This window comes from Hemicordylus capensis, chromosome 4 (genome assembly GCF_027244095.1).
Source record: "Hemicordylus capensis ecotype Gifberg chromosome 4, rHemCap1.1.pri, whole genome shotgun sequence".
Lineage (NCBI taxonomy): Eukaryota > Metazoa > Chordata > Lepidosauria > Squamata > Cordylidae > Hemicordylus > Hemicordylus capensis.
In genome coordinates this window covers 130019006-130038029 of record NC_069660.1, presented here as the reverse complement: position 1 = coordinate 130038029, position 19024 = coordinate 130019006, and the positions used below count along the sequence as shown (strand labels likewise).

General features: G+C 44.0%; 1 protein-coding gene across 2 annotated transcripts in view; it reads right to left on the bottom strand.

The window, feature by feature from the left end:
* BCAR3 (BCAR3 adaptor protein, NSP family member) overlaps nucleotides 1–19024 on the bottom strand; it is a 166821-nt gene that overhangs the window by 133064 nt on the left and 14733 nt on the right. The window contains exon 1 of one of the 2 annotated variants that reach the window (XM_053248582.1): nucleotides 2711–3211. The exons of the other annotated variant lie outside the window; for it this stretch is intronic. The gene's annotated coding sequence lies outside the window, so the exon portion shown is untranslated. Of the gene's footprint in view, nucleotides 1–2710; nucleotides 3212–19024 lie in introns of those variants that run through there. 2 annotated transcript variants of the gene reach the window in all.

Below are 19024 nucleotides of genomic sequence, written 5' to 3'. Positions count from 1 at the left end.
AGTCAGACACAGTGGAGAAGGGCAGCCACATTAGTCTTTTATTATTATTTTTAACAGCAAAAACAAAAGGATATTGCGGCACTTTTAATACCAAATATTGTGATATTCATCAGATATTCATAAGGCCACTTTGTCAGATGCATGAAGCAGACAGTGAAAATGCAAAGCAGATGAGATATACTGTAACTGTCACTGGCTTAGGTCTCACAGAGACGGTAAATTTTATCCAAACTGCACATAGGTGATGGCTTGTGTGACTGAATGTCCTCCATACCAAAAGCCCCTCTCTCACTAAACTAAAACCCTGCTCTTCTGCACCTTATTTTTCCTATGTGCAGGGTTTTGTTTTTAAATGAAGGCACATTCAGCTATCTGAACTGCAACCCTGTAGCATGAAGTGGAACAGGCCAGACACAAACTTTGTCTCCTCTGTGAGAACAAGTGAGTTCTAGTCTATGAAAGTTTGTACATTCAGTGTGCTCACACAGGCCCCATTATCTGCTAGCAGCTTAGGATTCACACGAGTTTTTCACAAATGAGGAGATCCAGAGAAGTGGGCTCTTCTGCTCTCCCTTCCTCCTACTAGGAACAAACACAACCTACTATTCATTCTTTGGCCAAACAAAGCAAGAGAACAATGTTGTCAGCAAAGCTACAAGGCAGCCCACTTCTCACTCTTTGCTAACTTTCCAAACAGATTAGTTGGAAAACCTGTCCTGTCCCAAAGCCCTGCCTCCAGTTAAGCTTTGTCCAAAACATTGGGAAGGCAGCCTGGGCTCATTTGATAATAAGGTAATCAGGCTGCACAGTAAACAAGTGTTTGTGTGTGCGCGCACGTGCGCGCACATACATTCTTTAGTTAGTTCCCAACTATAAGAATAAAGGAATAGCTTTTAAAGGATTTTTTTGTAAAAGATTTGTTCATTTTAAACAAACCTTACTTCATAGAGGAATGCTTTGTATATTCAGACATCAATGCCGGTTGTGTCTGAGAGAAAATCAGCTGGGATGTTTAATGGGCAAATTCCATCACATCTCCACTACCATAGTAACAGTTTTTAAAAGACACTCTTACAACTACACACACACACAATCACCGGCACTTCATTACGCAAATATCTTCATTATTATTCTCTTCTGAATCCAGAGATAACCTTGGTCAAATTAATTGCAACTAAGATAGCAAAGACACAAAGAGTGTGTATAACATCTTAAAGATCTCTGGGTGAGCACATTGCCCCACACAGAACATGTGTGGGAATTCTAGAATCTTGGGTGAATTGTATTGGGTAGATAAACAAGACAGAATGGTAAAAGGCACCTGGAGCTGAAAGTGTTACAGAACTTATAAACCACAGAAGCAGAATATCATCAAGTCCAAGACGCTAATGTAGAACTGCTCACCAACTCTGATCCCCATTGATCATCCCAACACCTAATAATAAGAAGTTATTAATATTTACCTTTCTCCAGGATTATGCCTTCTTGACCTTACATCACATTTTTTAAATTTTCCCCTCAAAAAAACCTTACTAATGCATAAGTAATGACAGGCTTTAAAATAGCAAGAACACAACTGAATGTATATTACCTTTATTGCTGACATTCTAATTATGGACAAAGAATATCTAAACAATATTCAAATGGTTGATGACCACCTCTGACTCTAGGGGATTTTAGTTATTTGTCAAATTTGTATACCGTCCCAAACTTTCATCTCTGGGAGGTTAACAATAACATATTCCCTAGCAGAATAGCAGAAATTACATATATTTCTGCTATTCACAGAATCTTTGCAAGACAGTTTTATTTCATAGGAGTTTTACTACTTTTCCATTTATTGGTTACCTCAAACCAAACAGCACAGTTCAATTATTCCTTAATAATAATTTTGAGAAAGTATGTAAATAATGTATAAACTATATTCACATGGACTAATGATCTCCATTTATACCCCATAAACCTGCATAGTAAGAGTGAGGAAAAATCAACTTTAACGATCAGGGGCGTAACAAGACTGGAGTGGGCCCAGAGACAAAAATTTTAAATGGGCCCCTCACTGATACACACACACTCACTTCACATGTGACTTGCCTCTGAGGGGCCCCTCGAGGCGTGGGGGCCCCCAGGCAGCCGCCTCCCCTTGCCTAATGGTAGTTATGCCCCTGTTAACAATTCTGAACTATGATTATGAAAGGAAGATTAAGCAATATTGAGTAACTAATCATGACTTATCAAACTTGGCATAAAAATGACTTCCATTCCCTTAGTTTCCATATGAAACTCCAGCAGAAAACACTTCAGAAGGGAAGCTGCACCTAACGAAACACATCCATATTCTAAAGTTGCCACTCCATGCACGCTTCCTTGGGAGTAAGCCCCACCGAACCCAGTGGGACTGACTTCTGAGTCAACATATCTACATTAGGATTGCACAAAACCTCCTTTCCTCTACTGCCACAAACTCCTGACCTGTTTTCTTTGCCAGATTTTTTAAAAAATAAGGTACATATGAAGAACTCCACGGCCTGTCCACCCACAGTCTCGTTACATTCCACAAACTTTAATTATTCTGTGGCTGATGATCCTAGATCAACAGCATTCTCCTCCAGAGAGTGTCCCCAAACTTGGAGTCACACTGCCCCCGCGCCCGTTCAGTTCTGATCATCGGAATTCATCTTAGCAGACAGCCAGAAGGTACTTCTCTTACCTCGGGGGGGGGGCGGACCTCAAGCAGCAGCCATGCAGCAAAGGAACTGAACGCCGCTCGTCTCCGACGGGACTCTCTAGAAGCCGGCTTGTCCGTGCATCGAAGCAGCTCAGCGAACGTAGAAGCGCTGCCTGCTTCCCGACGCTCCGGCTGAGCAATGCTGTGAGACAAGAGTTCACAGCTGAGGAGCTCTGGCCCTGGGCTGCGTGCGGCAAACTCAGGCAGCTGCAGACACCGCGCGGAGAGGGAGGAGATCAAGCCCCACACGGCGGGCACCAGTACTCAGAGCGTGATTTACTGCTCTCCAGCCACTCCCCTGCGTCGGGCTTATTCAGGCTGGAGCTCACGAGCCCCTACATAAAAGCTATTTACATGTGATGACCTCCCGTTGCCCTTTACCATGCTGGCTTTAAAAAAAAAAACCACACAAGAAGAAAAACTTTACATCAATCCGCGAATTTTTCCTCTAGAAAATATGCCCTTTAAAAAGTGATGATTACTGCTTCCCAAGTATAAGCTTTTGTGGCTGGTCCAGGCCAGGCTGTGATGGCAACTAATTGCATTAGGACTGTTGCCTGTCTTGATTGACACTCAGTCTCCTGTGCAACAGCGTAAAGTGGGCCCTGCTCCACGAAAGCTTATGCTGCAATAGCTGCAACATGGCTACCCCTCTGGAAAAGTATTCACGAGGGCCTGGGGACCTGCAAATAAGCATGCTTTATTAAAACAGCAGGTGAGCAAGAAACACATAGTAGTTCACTCTTGGACACCTCCTTGGATTAAGAAAAAGCACCATTTACCCCATTGCCGCACCACCAGATCTAAATATCTGCTGGATCAAACCAACAACATTGGCTGCTGTCTCCCATAGGCCATATTATGGCCAGGGCTCTAAGCCAGGCCAGTCCTGATATCATGAAGGGTGAATCAGTCTGTCTTGGGCAGTAAACTGGGGATGCTATTAAAGGCCAGCAAATTGTCAATTATTTATTTTTAACATTATAATACCATGAGTTGTACCATTTGAAGTTTATTTCCCAAGCACCACAATGTCTTAGGATGTCTTTGTCCCAAATGACTAATTTAGGAACACCCAAGGGTGTGGCCATGCCTCATAGTTTTTTTAACACACACAAACACCACCGCTGCCGCCATATCATAAACTGCTTGGAAGCAGCTGTTGAGAAGTGAAGGCTCAGACCAGGGGAGGCAGCAGACTTTTGTTTTCTTTCCTAAAGAAGAAAGTAAGCAAGCAAGCAAATAAATTAATCAACAAGAAAAAAAAGGGGGGGGGACAAGGTAAGTTTGTTGGGGTTAGTCTTTTCTAGGATTTGATTTCTGGCTGGCTTGGGGTTTGTTTTTGACAGCGCAGTTTCAGTTGTGGCTAGAGAGACAGTTGGCGAGGATTGGCTGATGGTGAGTCACATGGCTTGTGGACAATGCCACATTCCTGAGGTGGCTCAGTTTGGAAGCAGCTCTTGAGAAGGCAAGGCTGAGACTAGGGTATTGTTGCTACCCCAAGCTTTGTGAACAGGAGTTTGCTAATAGATATAAAAGGAGTTTTGCATGGAGTTTAGTAGTGAGGTGCCAAGTGGACCTCGTCTAGCACAAAAGAGACACCGAGAATGAGAAGGTGAGTATGACCCCACTTCTGTAATGTTCTTGGAGCATAGAGATTTGCATGAACCTGTTCTGAGGCCATTTTATGGGCCTCTGAACAGGTTTGAACCCTGGGAGGGTGGGCTCCATGTTGGGTGGGCTCGTGCATGTGCTCAGCGCATACACGCATACCAGGTACTTCCAGCCAAAGAGAGGACAGGGCAGCAGGGAGGTATGCTGCCGCCCTGAAGGACTTTACAAAAACCAAGCGCTGAGCACCCATGGAGAGAAAGCAGAGGGAGGGGTAAGTGCACCCGCCCTTAAAGTCTGACCCTCCGCCACCTTTGAAACAACCCTGCCCAGTTCCATGCACATCCCTATTGGAGGACAGTGCTTAAAACCTTTAATTAGCTAACAACTGTAGTAAGACTTAGTTTTCAAGTAAAGAAGTTTTCTATATTCTAAATAGCCAATAAAACCAGTTATTAAGATAGAACGCCAGCAGGAAAGGGTGGGGGTGCTTTCCAGGGTATTGCATGGAATGTTGCATGTATGACTATCTGCCTATGAGGCAGAAGTTGTGGGTGTGCGCTTGGACCAAAGAGCTCCTGGCTCTCAGGGAACAAGTTTGTTCCCTTGAGGCCAAGATGGCTGACCTTGAGAAGTTCAGGGAGGCAGAGAGGTATGTGGATGAAACCCCCAGGAATGTGATAGAGGCACCCTACTCCCAGGCTGCTAGCTCCTCTGCTATCATGGAGGACTTGGGGAAGGGGGACATCAGTCTGAGGAAGAGGGGAATGCTTCCTTAGAAAGGATTCCTTCCTTGGGTGATGCACTCATATCCAGTGGTGTGCACGGAACTGCCGCAGCGCGGTCCGGCACTGAGGGGGGTCTACCTTTAAGGGCGGGGGAGGTAGTACTTACCCCTCCCGCCGCTCTTCCCCCTCCAGTGCTGCATTTAAGAATGAAGTTTCGGGAGCGGCAGCATTCCTCCCTGCCGCCCCTGCCCCCGTTGTTACCCGGAAGTCTTGGAAATATGAGTACGCATGCGCGCGGCGCGCGTGTGTGCCTGTTGCCGCCGTGCGTGTGCACGCTGCATACATCACACGCACACTGCGTGTGATGTATGCGCCGCGTGCACCGTGCGCATGCATACTCATATTTCTAAGACTTCCGGGTAACGACGGGGGCAGGGGCGGCAGGGAGGAATGCTGCCACCCCCGAAACTTCGTTCTTAAATGCAGCGCCGGAGGGGGAAGAGCGGCGGGAGGGGTAAGTACTACCCCCCGCCCTTAAAGGTAGACCCCCCTAAGTGCCGGACCACTGGTCTGGTTCCGAACCGGTTCGGAGGCCTCCAACATGGCCTCCGAACCGGTTCGTGCACATCCCTACTCATATCCTCTTGCACAAAGGATACTTCTCCAGGGCTTGGGAGCTGGCTAGTAGTGGGTGATTTGATCATTAGGGGCATAGAGAGCCACGTGCAGACAGCTTGGTGACTTGACAACCTGGTGCAAATTTACAGACTAGATAGGCTAGAGAGGCTGTTAGGAAAGTGCTGGGGAGGAGTCAGCTGTAGTGGTCCACATTGACATCAACAATATTGGAAAATATAATCAGGAAGTCCTAGAAGACCAATTTAGGCTACTAACTAGCATATTGAAGTCCAGGATCCCCAGGGTAGCATTCTCTGAAGTACCACCTGTTCCACATGCAGGGCCAGCAAGACAGGCAGAGCTGAGGGGTCTCAATGTGTGGATGAGACGGTGGTGCTGGGAGGAAGGGTTTAGATTTGTTAGGCACTGGTATACATTTGAGGGCAAGCAAAGCTTATACAAAAGGGATTGGCTACACTTGAACCAAGATGGGACCAAACTGTTGCTAGAACAGTTTTACAGCTCCCCTGTTTGAGGGCTATAAAAAGTACCCTACTATGTGATTTGGAACTGCAGGCTTGCAGTCTCCATCTTGGCTATGAGGTCACAGGACCGTGAACTCTACACATGCCCATATTTTGCAAAACTCTCAAGTTGGTCACTTAACATGAGCAAACTTGGGGTAACTATTACCCAAGGTCAGTATAAGAAGCAAATGCAAGGTTCAACCCTATCCCCCCTCTCTATCCAGAGAAGGAAGCTGGCTGAGCAGACTCAAGTTAAAAAGAGAGATTATTTCTCAAGGGAATAGTAAAACTCCTCTTTTGGCATAAAGGATTAGTTTCACTAGTAGTCTCCACAGGAACTCAGAAAAGGCTGAGCACCCCACCCTATTGCTGCGCTCATGGTCTAGCACAGACCAGAGGGAATGGTTGTTGGTTAAAAAAGAATAATTCTCTCCCTACCTGGAAGGTCTTCCTGTTATGTCAGATAAGTGTTTGTTTATTTTATTTATTTATTGTTAAATTTATATACCACCTACCACCTTTCATTAAAACAATCCCAAGGCAGTTTACAGCAAAAAATTAAACGCAAGATGGTTAAAAAGACACAATTAAAATATTGTGAAAAATATTAAACAAATCTGATTAAAAATTTAAAACAAAAGCATAAAAGCAATACAGAGTATAAAGAGCAGCAGCAGATAAGCAAATAAATGCCTGGTCAAAAAGCCAAGATTTTACACTCTTTCTAAAAGCTGTGATGGAGACCGAGGAGCGAATAGCCACCGGGAGAGCATTCCAGAGTCTGGGGGCAGCAACAGAGAAGGCCCTGTCCCACGTGCACGACAACCGAGCCTCCCTCATTGTCGGCACCCGGAGCAGAGCCCCCTCTGATGACCTCATCAAGCGGGCAGCAACCCTTGGGAGCAGGTGGCCCCTCAGGTATCCTGGGCCCAAACCGTTAAGGGCTTTAAAGTTCAAAACCAGCAACTTGAATTGGACCCGGAAACAAACTGGTAGCCAGTGCAGCTCTTTCAAAACCATTTCACTTTATTGTCCATTGAGATCACACCTACTGGTAATCGAATCAAGCAGTATTAATTCTTTTGACAATCATGGATGTCAGCCCCAACAGCAAGGAGGTGTGACATGTGTATGGCCCGAAGGCATGATTTTGCCTATTTCTAGCCCAAACACCAACAAATGGTGTGTTTTAGATATAGCCATACCATCAGCTACAGCTTTTGCTCCAGCCTTGATTTCAGCTCAGATCACAGCCTCTGGTTTGGACGTCTCCAGACCCAAACTGCGCACCATACTATGCTGCCCTAGAGAACTTGACCCTAGAGACCCAACCACCTCTGGACTTATCTTGCAATCAGACACTATTCTGGTTTCCTGGCTGGCAAGTGGCATGCTTGCCTCTCCTTTACCCTGCCTTGTGTCTGCAAGGAGACCTACCAATAGGGATGTGCACAGAACCAGGTCGGAGTGGTTTGACAGCGGAGTGGGGGTGCATCTTTAAGGGCGGGGGAGGGTGCACTTAACCCTCCCGCCACATTTCCCCTGCTGGTGCTCCATTTTGTTAAAGCCCCTTGGGGGCAGCAGCATACCTCCCTGCTGCCCCGTTGCCGCATCTCCTGGAAGTGACCAGAAGTAACAGGTGTGTGCATGTTGCAGGTGGGCATGCACACAGCGTGCACGTGCCCATGCCCAGTGCGCACAGGCACATCTGTTACTCTGGTCACTTGTGTGATTGACACAGCACTGGATATTGGGTTATGTATTACTAAGTGCCTATCTTCCTAACTCTCCTCATCCCCTTCCCTTCTCTAAAGTCTAAAGCTGCTCTTCAGGCCCTTTCTCTAGCCAGCCCTGAGTTGATTCTGTAATAATTCAAACCTTATGCTAAAACGCCTCTTAGTGAGATTCCAAATTAGCATTATGAGTATTTTATTGCCTCCTTGCCTGCTTAATCAGCTTTTCTCTTTCTGTACTCCTAATTCCCTAAATAAAACTGATTGCACCACATTTCTGACTCCTCTTTATTTTCCAGACCAAAACTTTGCACAAATTTATACTGTAATGAGCTGTTCCACCTAGTCACACTGATTCCTCCACGTTAGCCCCAAAGCCCAAGTTGCGTGTTAGCCAGCACTCCAGAACAGTTCCAACAAAACTGCTGGCACTTAAAATCAAAAAGGTTGCAGAGCAGATTTTTAAAGGACCCCTGAGGGATTGCCAAAAGGAACTGGATGGTAGTTCGGGGATTGCCAAAAGGAACGGGGTGGTTCAGCAAGCTAAATCTCCTAAGGTGAGAGGGCGCAAACCTTTTGGATAAACCAAAAGGGGATAGATTAGAACCAGGAGCAGAGCAAATGGAACACACATGACAGCTGGTCAAATGAGAGTAAGGGGAATAGCACATGCCAATGCCAGGTCAGAGACTTGGCATATAGGTGTTTATATACCAATGCTAGAAGCCTCCAAGCCAAGATGAGTGAGCTGGCTGGAGAGCTTGGTTGCTAATGAAAACATAGATATTGTGGGTATAACAGAAACCTGGTGGAATGGTGAGAACCAGTAGGGCACTGTTATTCCTGGATACAAACTCTACAGAAAGGGCAGGGAGGGGTGGATTGGGGATGGTGTAGCAATGTATATTAAAGAAGGGATAGAATCCAACAAGCTAGAAAACCTAGGAGGACCAGAATCCTCCGCCACATAATTATTAAGGGTACAATATGGAGACTGACAGGAAATATGTTACTAGGGACATGCTATTGCCCTCCGGATCAAAATACTGAGAGTGACCTGGAATTGGAGAAGCAAATCAGAAACAGACAGAGCTGTAATAATGGGTGACTTCAATTACCTTCAATTATAGACTGGGCAAATTCATGTGCAGGTATTGACAGAGAAGTCAAATGTGTAGTCCTGCTAAATGACTGTGCCTTGTAACAGCTGGTCATAGAGAGAAGGCGATCTTGGACTTAATCTTTAGTGATGCCCAGAACCTGGTGTGATATGTCAAAGTTGTAGAACCATTGGGGAGCAGTGACCACAGTGTGATCCAATTCAGCTTTTATGTGAGTGGAGCATTGCCAAGGAACTCCAACACAGATGTATTGGACTTCAGAAGAGGAAACTTCTTAAAAATGAGAAGACTGGTAAAAAGGAAGTTGAAAGGGAAAGTCAGGAGGGCCAAATCACTCCAGAAAGCATGGAACTTATTTAAAATCACAGTAACAGCAGCTCAGTTGGAATGTATACCAAGGAGGAGGAAAGGTACCACCAAGTTCAGGAGGATGCCAGCATGGTTAATAAGTAGAGTCAGGGAAGCTATAAAAAGGAAGACAACTTCCTTCAGAAAATGGAAGTCCTGTCCAAATGAAGAAAACAGAAAGGAACATAATCACTGGCCACAAAAAAAGTGCAAGGAGCCAATAAGGGATGCAAAATGTGAGCTTTAGGAGCATATAGCTAGAAGTGTCAAGGAGAATAACAAAAACGTCTTTAAATATATCAGAAGCAGAAAACCTGTCAGGGAGGCAGTTGGACCTTAAATGATGAGGGTGTGAAAGGTATTATTAAGGAAGATAAGAAGATTGCAGAGAAACTGAATGAATTGTTTGCATCTGTCTTCATGGCAGAAGATACTGACCATATATCCACTCTGGAACTCAGCTTCTGAGGCTTGGAGGCTGAAGAACTGGTCCAACATGAGGTGACGAAAGAAGATATTCTAAACTGCCTTGAAAAACTAAACATAAACAAATTGCAAGGGCCAGATGGCATCCACCCAAAAGTTGTGAAGGAACTCAAATGTGAAATTGCTGATCTCCTAGCAAAAATATGTAACTTGTCCCTATGATGAGGCTCAGAGGACTGGAAATTAGCTAATGTAACTCCAGTTTTCAAAAAGGGATCCAGGGGGGATCCAGGAAACTACAGGCCAGTTAGCTTAACTTCTGTGCCAGGTAAATGGATGGAAAGCATACCCAAGGACAACATTGTTAAATTGAAGGCCAGGAAATTTAGGAGCAACAAAAGGAAGTCCTTTTTCATACAGCACATAATTAATCGATGGAATTCTCTGCCATAAGATGTGGTGATGGCCACCAGCTTGGATAGCTTTAAAGGGGACTTAGACAAATTCACAGAGGATGGCTACTAGGCTGGTGGCTATAGGCTACCTCCAACCTCAGAGACAGGATGCCTCCAAATACCAATTGCAGGGGAATAACATCAAAAGAGAAGGCATGCCCTCATCTCTTGTCTGTGGACTTCTCAGAGGTATCTGGTGGGCCACTGTGTGAAAAAGGATACTGGACTAGATAGGCCTTGGGCCTGATCCAGCAGGGCTGATCTTATACTTTTGAAACACTGTTTCAACAGCAGTTTACATTGCAACATTGGAGTCTGTCTATTCAGAGAATTCTTGGAGTTAGTTACCACATCAATTAGTGGTGAAGTTCTTTGGATCTAGGCCAGTACTGTTATTGGGCAGGTTCAGATGACCCACTGCAAGCAAGTTGGAGGGAAGCAGACATTTCCTTTGAGTGTGCGCTCTCGATGCAAGCTGGTACTTCCACCCCTTTACGTGTTGTCTTAACCCATCAATGTTCGGTGGAGAATGTCAGGTTCCCTCTGCCATGTGACATTTGCCTGACATCTACAACCACAAATTGAAGTGGGGCAGACAATGTCTGGTGGCGGAGAGAACTTTACAGTCTCCACCCGACGTTGGCAGGTCCAAATGACACAGAAAGGGGCAGAAGTATCAGCACACACTCACCAGGAACCTCCAGTTCCCTCCAACTTAGCTGCAGCAGGTCATCTGAGCCTATCCATTGTGGGGGGAAATTTCAATATACAGTCTAGTCAATAGGTGGCACTATCATTTGTTGCAGTTTGGACCAAACAGGGAGTTTTCTTTTCTTTTATGATTGCTGCTTCTTTCAGTCAATAACGAATATGATTAACATCATGAGTGGTGTCTTTAAGCCTTTCATAACAGTTTTAATCCATATCAAAACGTGGTCACTTCTTACTTTGAATACATACTCAGTAATATATCAGCTGGATCTATCTATCTATCTATCTATCTATCTATCTATCTATCTATCTATCTATCTATCTTCATTTGATTTCTATACTGTCCTTCCAAAAATGGCTCAGGGCACTTTACACAGAGAAAAAAATAAGATGGATCCCTCTCCCCAAAGTGCTCACAATCTAAAAAGAAACACAAGATAGACACCAGCAACAGTCACTGGAAGAACTGTTCTGGGGGTGGATAGGACCAGTTACTCTCCCCGAAGTATGATATACACCATATACTTTACAAAAAAAAAATCCTTAAGAAGAAAACATTAATTCTGAGATAAGAACTGCCACAGACAGCCTCACTTGGAAACAGCAAATGAACTTTCTCTTAAACATTGTTAGCAATTACCACACAATCTTGTTTATTCATAGGACTTAGGAGAGATATAAGAGTACCTTTAGATAGTCATGCATTCAGATAAACTGGGGTACTATTTACAGAGGATTTACACAGGATAAAGTGTACACTAATGGGGTACTGTATATGCAAATATATATATAATGCAAAATAAGATAAATAATTTTTAGACCCATGTGGTTCCGATAAAAGGTCTACTGTCTCTTTATGCAAATACAGTAGTTTGCAGAACAGAACAGCTCCTCTGTGTGTGGAATTATAAAGGGAGGACTAAATTTGCATCAGAGTTCAAATTATACTTCCATCACAGACTGAAGCCCAAACTAGAAATGATGTGCAAGTTCTATGACTGGAATTCTGAACTTCTTTTTCAAAGAGCAGCCACAGGGGGCCCTATCTTGGGTCAAGGCCAGAGTATATGGGGGTGTAGCCCTTTTCTCCTATACTATGACCCCAGTCCAAATTGCCCTTTCCCCACTTCACAGCTGTTTGCTTAGGATATAGTGTTCCCCTCTGCAGCTAATAGCAACTCATGTGTATCTGTGTTCCTCTCACCGGCCTTAAGAAAATCTGTATCTTTCCGTTTCAGTTCTCCATTTGTAAAAAATAGAATAATAGTGACTGACCTGCCTGGCCTTGTTGTGAAGGTAATCATAACAAAATATTCAGACATGTGGAAGTGCAATTTGCATTTCCTTCCTCCTTATTAAAAGGAGAGAAACACTGCAAATTAAGCCTAGGTGTGCACAGACCTATGGATGGAGGGCCCAAATAATGCATTACCTTATAGGCACTATGGGGGAAGTATGCCCCATAGAACCACAGTCCTAGGCCATGTGTTAGATATCTACTCATGTCAGAGTGAGTAACTGAGTACGAACCAGTATAAGTGTGTATGTGGTCTGATGTGAACATATATTGTTCTGTAACTGGGATGAGGTTAAGTGCCTATCAATAATCCCCTCTTCAACATTTTTGACCATTTATAGGCACCTCCTCTCCTCTTCTCAAAGGACTTGCATTTCCAGATCTGCCCCTCCTCCTTCACGGTTATGCCCTCTCGCTACCCATTTTTCTTTAAACTCCCACACTCTGGTAGCTCAGAGAGGTTCCTCTCTTTCTTTGAATGTTGATATTATGCAGCTGTGCTGTCTTCTGTAATCCCAAAGAGTTTTGCCAACATTGTTCTATTTCTTTTCTTCTTGTTAGAATTCATAAACTAAGAGCCCAAGGGCTTTAGTGCTACTACATTGATAATTCTGCCTTAGTCAGCAAAGCATCTACTAGAATAATAGTTTGTTGAGCAATATGTTTTATTAGGAGTTTTGACTGCTTTTTCAAAAACAGAACTCTGATTTAACTGTTGCAGCTCCAAAGTCTGTTCTTTTCTTTCTCTTTGACACAGAAAGCTAGAATGACAAATTTTCTTAAACTAAATCTGTACATAAATTGAAGTTCAATTGCCTACATTTCCTGGGTTTCATCACAGGATTTATGGGTTCAACCAAATGATCACAATGATTCTGCCAGACAGGGGTGTAGCTATAATTTAGCAGATGGGTTCAAATAATCCTGCCCCCACAGCTCCTGAGGGCCCCCCAGGTCCACCCCTCCTTATTTTCTTCATTATCTCCCTCCGAGGGGCCGCTGGGGAGGGCGTGAACACAGGGGGGCCCCTCTCCCCTTGCTGCGCCCCTGCCGCAAACCAAACTGTAGGTGACTTACACTGAGCAGAAATCTTAACATTCACGAGTCTAAAATGCCTGTTATATTGCTAAACCTCAGCATGTCAAAATTATACAGGCAGCTTCTGTCAATGTGGGTCTGTACAGAGAATAATAGTTGCTACCTTTCTATATATTATAAGCATGGCTCCCACAGAAGGAAACCAATTCAGAATCAGGCAATATGTATTTTGTACTTTGTACCAAGACTCTGCTTAACAACAACTCTGTGAGGTCGCTTATAAGATACCTTCCTTCTACAAAGGCTATCTTGTGGTGTAGAGGTCATATCTGCCACGCTCATACATTGCCATACTTCACACAATGAAAACTAGAGAGCACTCTGGCATGCTGAAGAGCAGCTTGTACTGCCCGAAAGTACATCCAAATACATATTTGCCCCATTAGAACTGTGTAGTGACACATTTTGGTGACTTCACCACGTCAAAAAACGTAAAATAGGCATGTGAGACAAAAGGACTGTTTCATATGTTGAAGGGATAATGCTGCAGTCAGAAGTATGGGGCAAGGCTGCAAAATGCTGTCTTGCCCCATGCCCCTGATGAGGGCCAGTGCCCTTGCAAGCTTTGGAAGTGTACAGGGGACAGAGAGCTTCCTAGCAGCCTCTTTTTGCCTTTTTGGGTGGGAAACAAGCCACAGATGTGTGAGAAGCTCCTGTTCCATTCCGCCCCACCCTGCTAGCTCTCTTGCCTCGCCCCACTCTGAACCCAGCAGACTGATAATTCGCCCAGTTGGGGACTGAAATCCCAGATGGACAATTCAATCCCCAACTAGGCAAATTACTCAGCCTGTTGGGCTCAGGGCAAGATGAGATAGGGAGTCAGAGTGGGATGAAACAGGAGTGTCATTCACTGCAGCTCTGGCTCGTTTCTGCCTCCCAGATCATTTGTACTGGCCACCACTGCTGGAAGCAGAGATTTTGTAGAAAATCTTAATCATGTTGTTACCATCAGGATGGGGACACTGATGTAGAAAGTAGTAAGGTAATTAGGGCTTTGAACATAATTATCAGAATTATTAAGACAATATCAGACCAGATGAGGAAGCAGGGTTTGGTTTTTTTAGTAACTGCCGTCTCAGGTCAGTTAGGAATAAACTCAACTTTCTTTCTTGCAGTCATTATAGTTTGTAATAAAAACTGTTACAAATCTGAAAGATGAGGTGGTTGCCATTCAAATGGTAGTGGCCATGGATAGTATGCCAGTGTGCTGCACTGTGTGGTTGGCCTTGATGTACCAATCTCAGACACAGAAAACAATTACTTTGTGAGGGCCTTTCAGTACCCAATACTATTAACACTCAAATAGCACAGGGTGGGTTTTTTTTTAAAAAAAAAATTTAACCTGGCCAGGTAATAATTCCTTCACTAGTTTCACAATGAATGTAATGTGCTTATATTTTTGCTGAGTTCAGAATTCTTCTTTCTGCTATATTTTCTTTGAGAGTATTGGGGTCACTGAGCAGTAGATTATTTTCACTTTAATAGGTCTCTGTTTCATCATGAAACCTGTCAGAGAAAGAGAGCAGCTCCAAGGCAAGGACATTTCAAGCCAACAGGACCCTGACAGCTGATTCTTACAGCAACAGCTTTATAAATACAGTCATTCCTAAGGCAGTGAAACAGATGAAACCACTGGAGAGCAGACATAATTCACCTAAAATATCAATTCTATTTCTTTCATGTTCTTCTTACCTCAGTCTGCAATATTTATTATCTGTAACTCTTTTTTTTACCCAAATGATCCAGAAATGGATCAGACACTGTATTTCATGTCGCCACAAGGCAATGCATTCAAAATCAAAGCATATCATGACTATAAATAGTAAACCGTTTCTTTTAAAGTCTTGGTTATCTCTTCAGGGTCTGAAGATAAAATACAATTATGAAGGAGAAAGCAAAGGGCATTGGATTATTTGCCATTGGAAATAAGTTATGATGGATTTGTAAACAAAGGATGAAGTCAGGAAGAACTACGTCTTCCCCTTATAACTGAGTTGCCAAGTATAAATTTTTAAAAATGAGAGGGATATGCTGCTGATTTACACACCTACCTGGTTGAGAATTATCCAGGTGAATAGAGTGGAATTGACATGTAATTGTGCAAGCTGGGTGCTCATTAAGAGTAGGACTATCATCTACTCTTGATGAGGTAGAACGATAAGCATGTGCAAACTAGTTCAAATTTGAACCAGTCTGGTTTGACAGTTTGAATTCAATCTGAACCAGACATTGGGTTCAACCTGCTGGTTCAAATTTGAACCAAACTGAGCCTAGTTCATTTTAAGCAGATTTGAGCCAGTTCAATTCTCCAAAATAGAGTTGGGTGGTAGGCACCCATGGGTGCTAACTACCACCCAAACCCCAAAGCAATCGGACACTCCTACGATTTTAATGAATTTTTTAAATTTTTATTTTATTATTATTGCCCATTATTCCCTAGGTGGAGTACCTAGGGGGAAAAACTAGGGTGGGTGGTAAGCACCTAGGGATGTCTACCACCCACTGAATGGCAAAGTAATCGGAGACTCCAGCGATTATTTGTGATTTTTTGAAGTTTTTTCATTTTTTATTCCTCCCATAGGGAATAATTGGGATTCCAGCAAATGTATCACTTCATGTTGGGGGGAAAGGGGTGGCCAAGAGCAGAATGTGGTGGGTGGTAGTGCCCAATGGGGGCAAGGAAGCTACCAGAATTATTTCAAAGGAATTGGGCAAAGGGCTAATTTTTTGTGATTTGTTGAAGTTTACGCGTCTTTAAGGGTTTTCCCATAGGGAATAATGGAGGTTTAAGCAGCCCCATGACTGCACTTGGAGAGCGCTGGGGTGGCCCAGAGCGAGTGGTTGTGCAGTGCACATAGGGTACCAACCACCCTCATGGGTTGCTAACCCATGGGGTACTGGGTTTTGTTGTTTCTGAGGTGTTCTGGGTGTAGATTCTCTGGGAGCATATGAAATTTTCAATGACAAACCATGAATCCAGTCTCATTTGCTACCAGAGAATCTACACTCAGAACACCTCAGAAACAACAAAACCCAGTACCCCATGGGTTAGCAACCCATGGGGGTGGTTGGCAAGGATGACTGTGGTCAGGAAATACAACATAATTTGCAACTTGAAGAACTATGTTTCAAAACAATTCCTTTATATTTTTATGTTTGTTTTGCTTGTCCTGTTCAGATTTGTATAATACAAGCCAAAACAGTTACACAGTATTTAAACATGCAAAATACAATGGTGACATGTTGTGCAAGGCAACCCAGGTGGTTCTGAACCACCTGTGCTGCTGTGGGAGTCCAATGCCCATGGTGTTGTGCAACAGGGCTTTCCCACTACTACTTAAAATAGCGCAATCATACTTCTATGGTGCTACATACATTGGAAATGATGTACACAGGTTTGTGGAAGTGCGATTGCACAATTTTAAGTGGCAGTGGATGAACCCTGTTCTGCAACACTGGAGGTGTTGCCTTAGATGCCCACAGCGGCACAGGTGGTTCAAAGCTGCCTGCATTGCCCTGAGCAACATATCAGCCAATCATGTGTATTTTGTGAGCAAACCCAGCAATGTATATAACATGCATATCATACACATGCATTTTATACCTTGGAATTGCATTCCATGAATCAAATGAAAAAAGTTTTGAGTATGAAGTGGTCTCAGCTTTAAAAAGGCAAGATAAAACTACCTCGCTGCCATTCAGGGAAAATCTAGTGTACAGAGGGCTTTGATATACAGAGGGCTTTGAAACAACAGTGGCAGTGAATGCCCAGAAAAGGCAGATGATTCATGCTTATGACTGGTGACCTTGAGGTTGCTGCGCACCTGGAATCCTCAGAAAATTTAATATGTGAACAAGATCTCAAAGATACAATAGTATATATACAGCACTGCATTAATCTTACAAGATACCAGCTCACTGAATGCGCACATGGCATCAGATGATTTTTACATGGTCATACTATTATGAGTAAGACAAAAGGAAATGAATACCAACCTTCCTTGAAAAATAACTGAGTGGGGCATAACGATGACAGTTACTTAGGTCATGTAATTATGAATAATCATCATCATCAGAATCACGCAGCTCTTTTTCCTCTTCTTTTCCCCTCCTTTCAGATGAATCTTGCAATTAGAAAATGCAGGGAGACTTCACACAGTTTTCAGAGCTGTATGGTGGGAGCGACATGTTCTGCTATACAGTTCAGCCACTGAAAATTGCATTCTCAGGTTTGCTTCCTCTTTTGTCAAGTTTAGGTCCACTGAACTGTATAATTATATCCTCATATTGGCTGAGGACATAATGTGAACATAGGAAGCTGCCATATACTGAGTCAGACCATACGTCCATCTAGCTCATGATTGTCTACACAGACTGGCAGCGGCTTCTCCAAGGTTGCAGGCAGGAATCTCTCTCAGTCCTATCTTGGAGATGCCAGGGAAGGAAATTGGAGCCTAGATGTTCTTCCCAGAGTGGCTCAATCCCCTAAGGAGAATATCTTACAGCGCTCACACTTCTAGTCTCCCTTTCATATGCAACCAGGGAGGATCCTGCTTAGCTTAAGGGGACAAGTCATGCTTGCTACCACAAGACCAGCTCTCTTCCCATAGACCAGCTCGACACAACACATTCTAGTCTGTTTAGCTAGAATGGAGAGGAGAGCTGGTCTTGTGGTAGCAAGCATGACTTGTCCCCATAGCTAAGCAGGGTCTGCCCTGGTTGCATCTGAATGGGAGACTTGATGTGTGAGCACTGCAAGATATTCCCCTCAAGGGATGAAGCCGCTCTGGGAAGAGCAGAAGGTTTCAAGTTCCCTCCCTGGCTTCTCCAAGATAGGGCTGAGAGAGATTCCTGCCTGCAACCTTGGAGAAGCCGCTGCCAGTCTGTGAAGACAATACTGAGCTAGATAGACCAATGGTCTGACTCAGTATATGGCAGCTTCCTATGTTCCCATGTAGTTTCACATTATGCCTGAACCCAAGCATGCACACAAATCACAGTTTATTTGGAGACAACAAACCAGGATTGGAACCGTAGTTTGACACTGGTTATGTCCAAATTCACAGACTACTGGGAAACCAGTCAGAGCCATTGTTCCACCTCAGGAGGGCTGCTGCACCATGGAGATGGCTGTAAACTTATGTAGCCAAGCCCTGAGTAGAACAGCTCGAATCTGTTATTTGCCTGTTGTACATCTGGAAGCTAAAACCATGGTGTAGGTTAGGAACATAGGAAGCTGCCATATACTGAGTCAGACAATTGGTTCATCTAGCTATTGGTCCATTCAGTACTGTCTACACAGACTGGCAGCGGCTTCTTCAAGATTGCAGGCAGGAATCTCTCTCAGCCCTATCTTGGAGCTGCCAGGGTGGGAACTTGGAAACTAGATGCTCTTCCCAGAGTGGCTCCATCCCCTAAGGGCTCACATATAGTCTCCCATTCCTATGCAACCAGGGTGGACCCTGCTTAGCTAAGGGGACAAGTCATGCTTGCTACTACAAGGCCAGCTCTCCAACTTAACTGTGGTTAGTACAAACCATGGTTTTGTATTACATCTGAATCCAGCCATTGTGCATTTCTCTGCCCCACATCATTGGCTGACACTAACAGGATGGGGGAAACT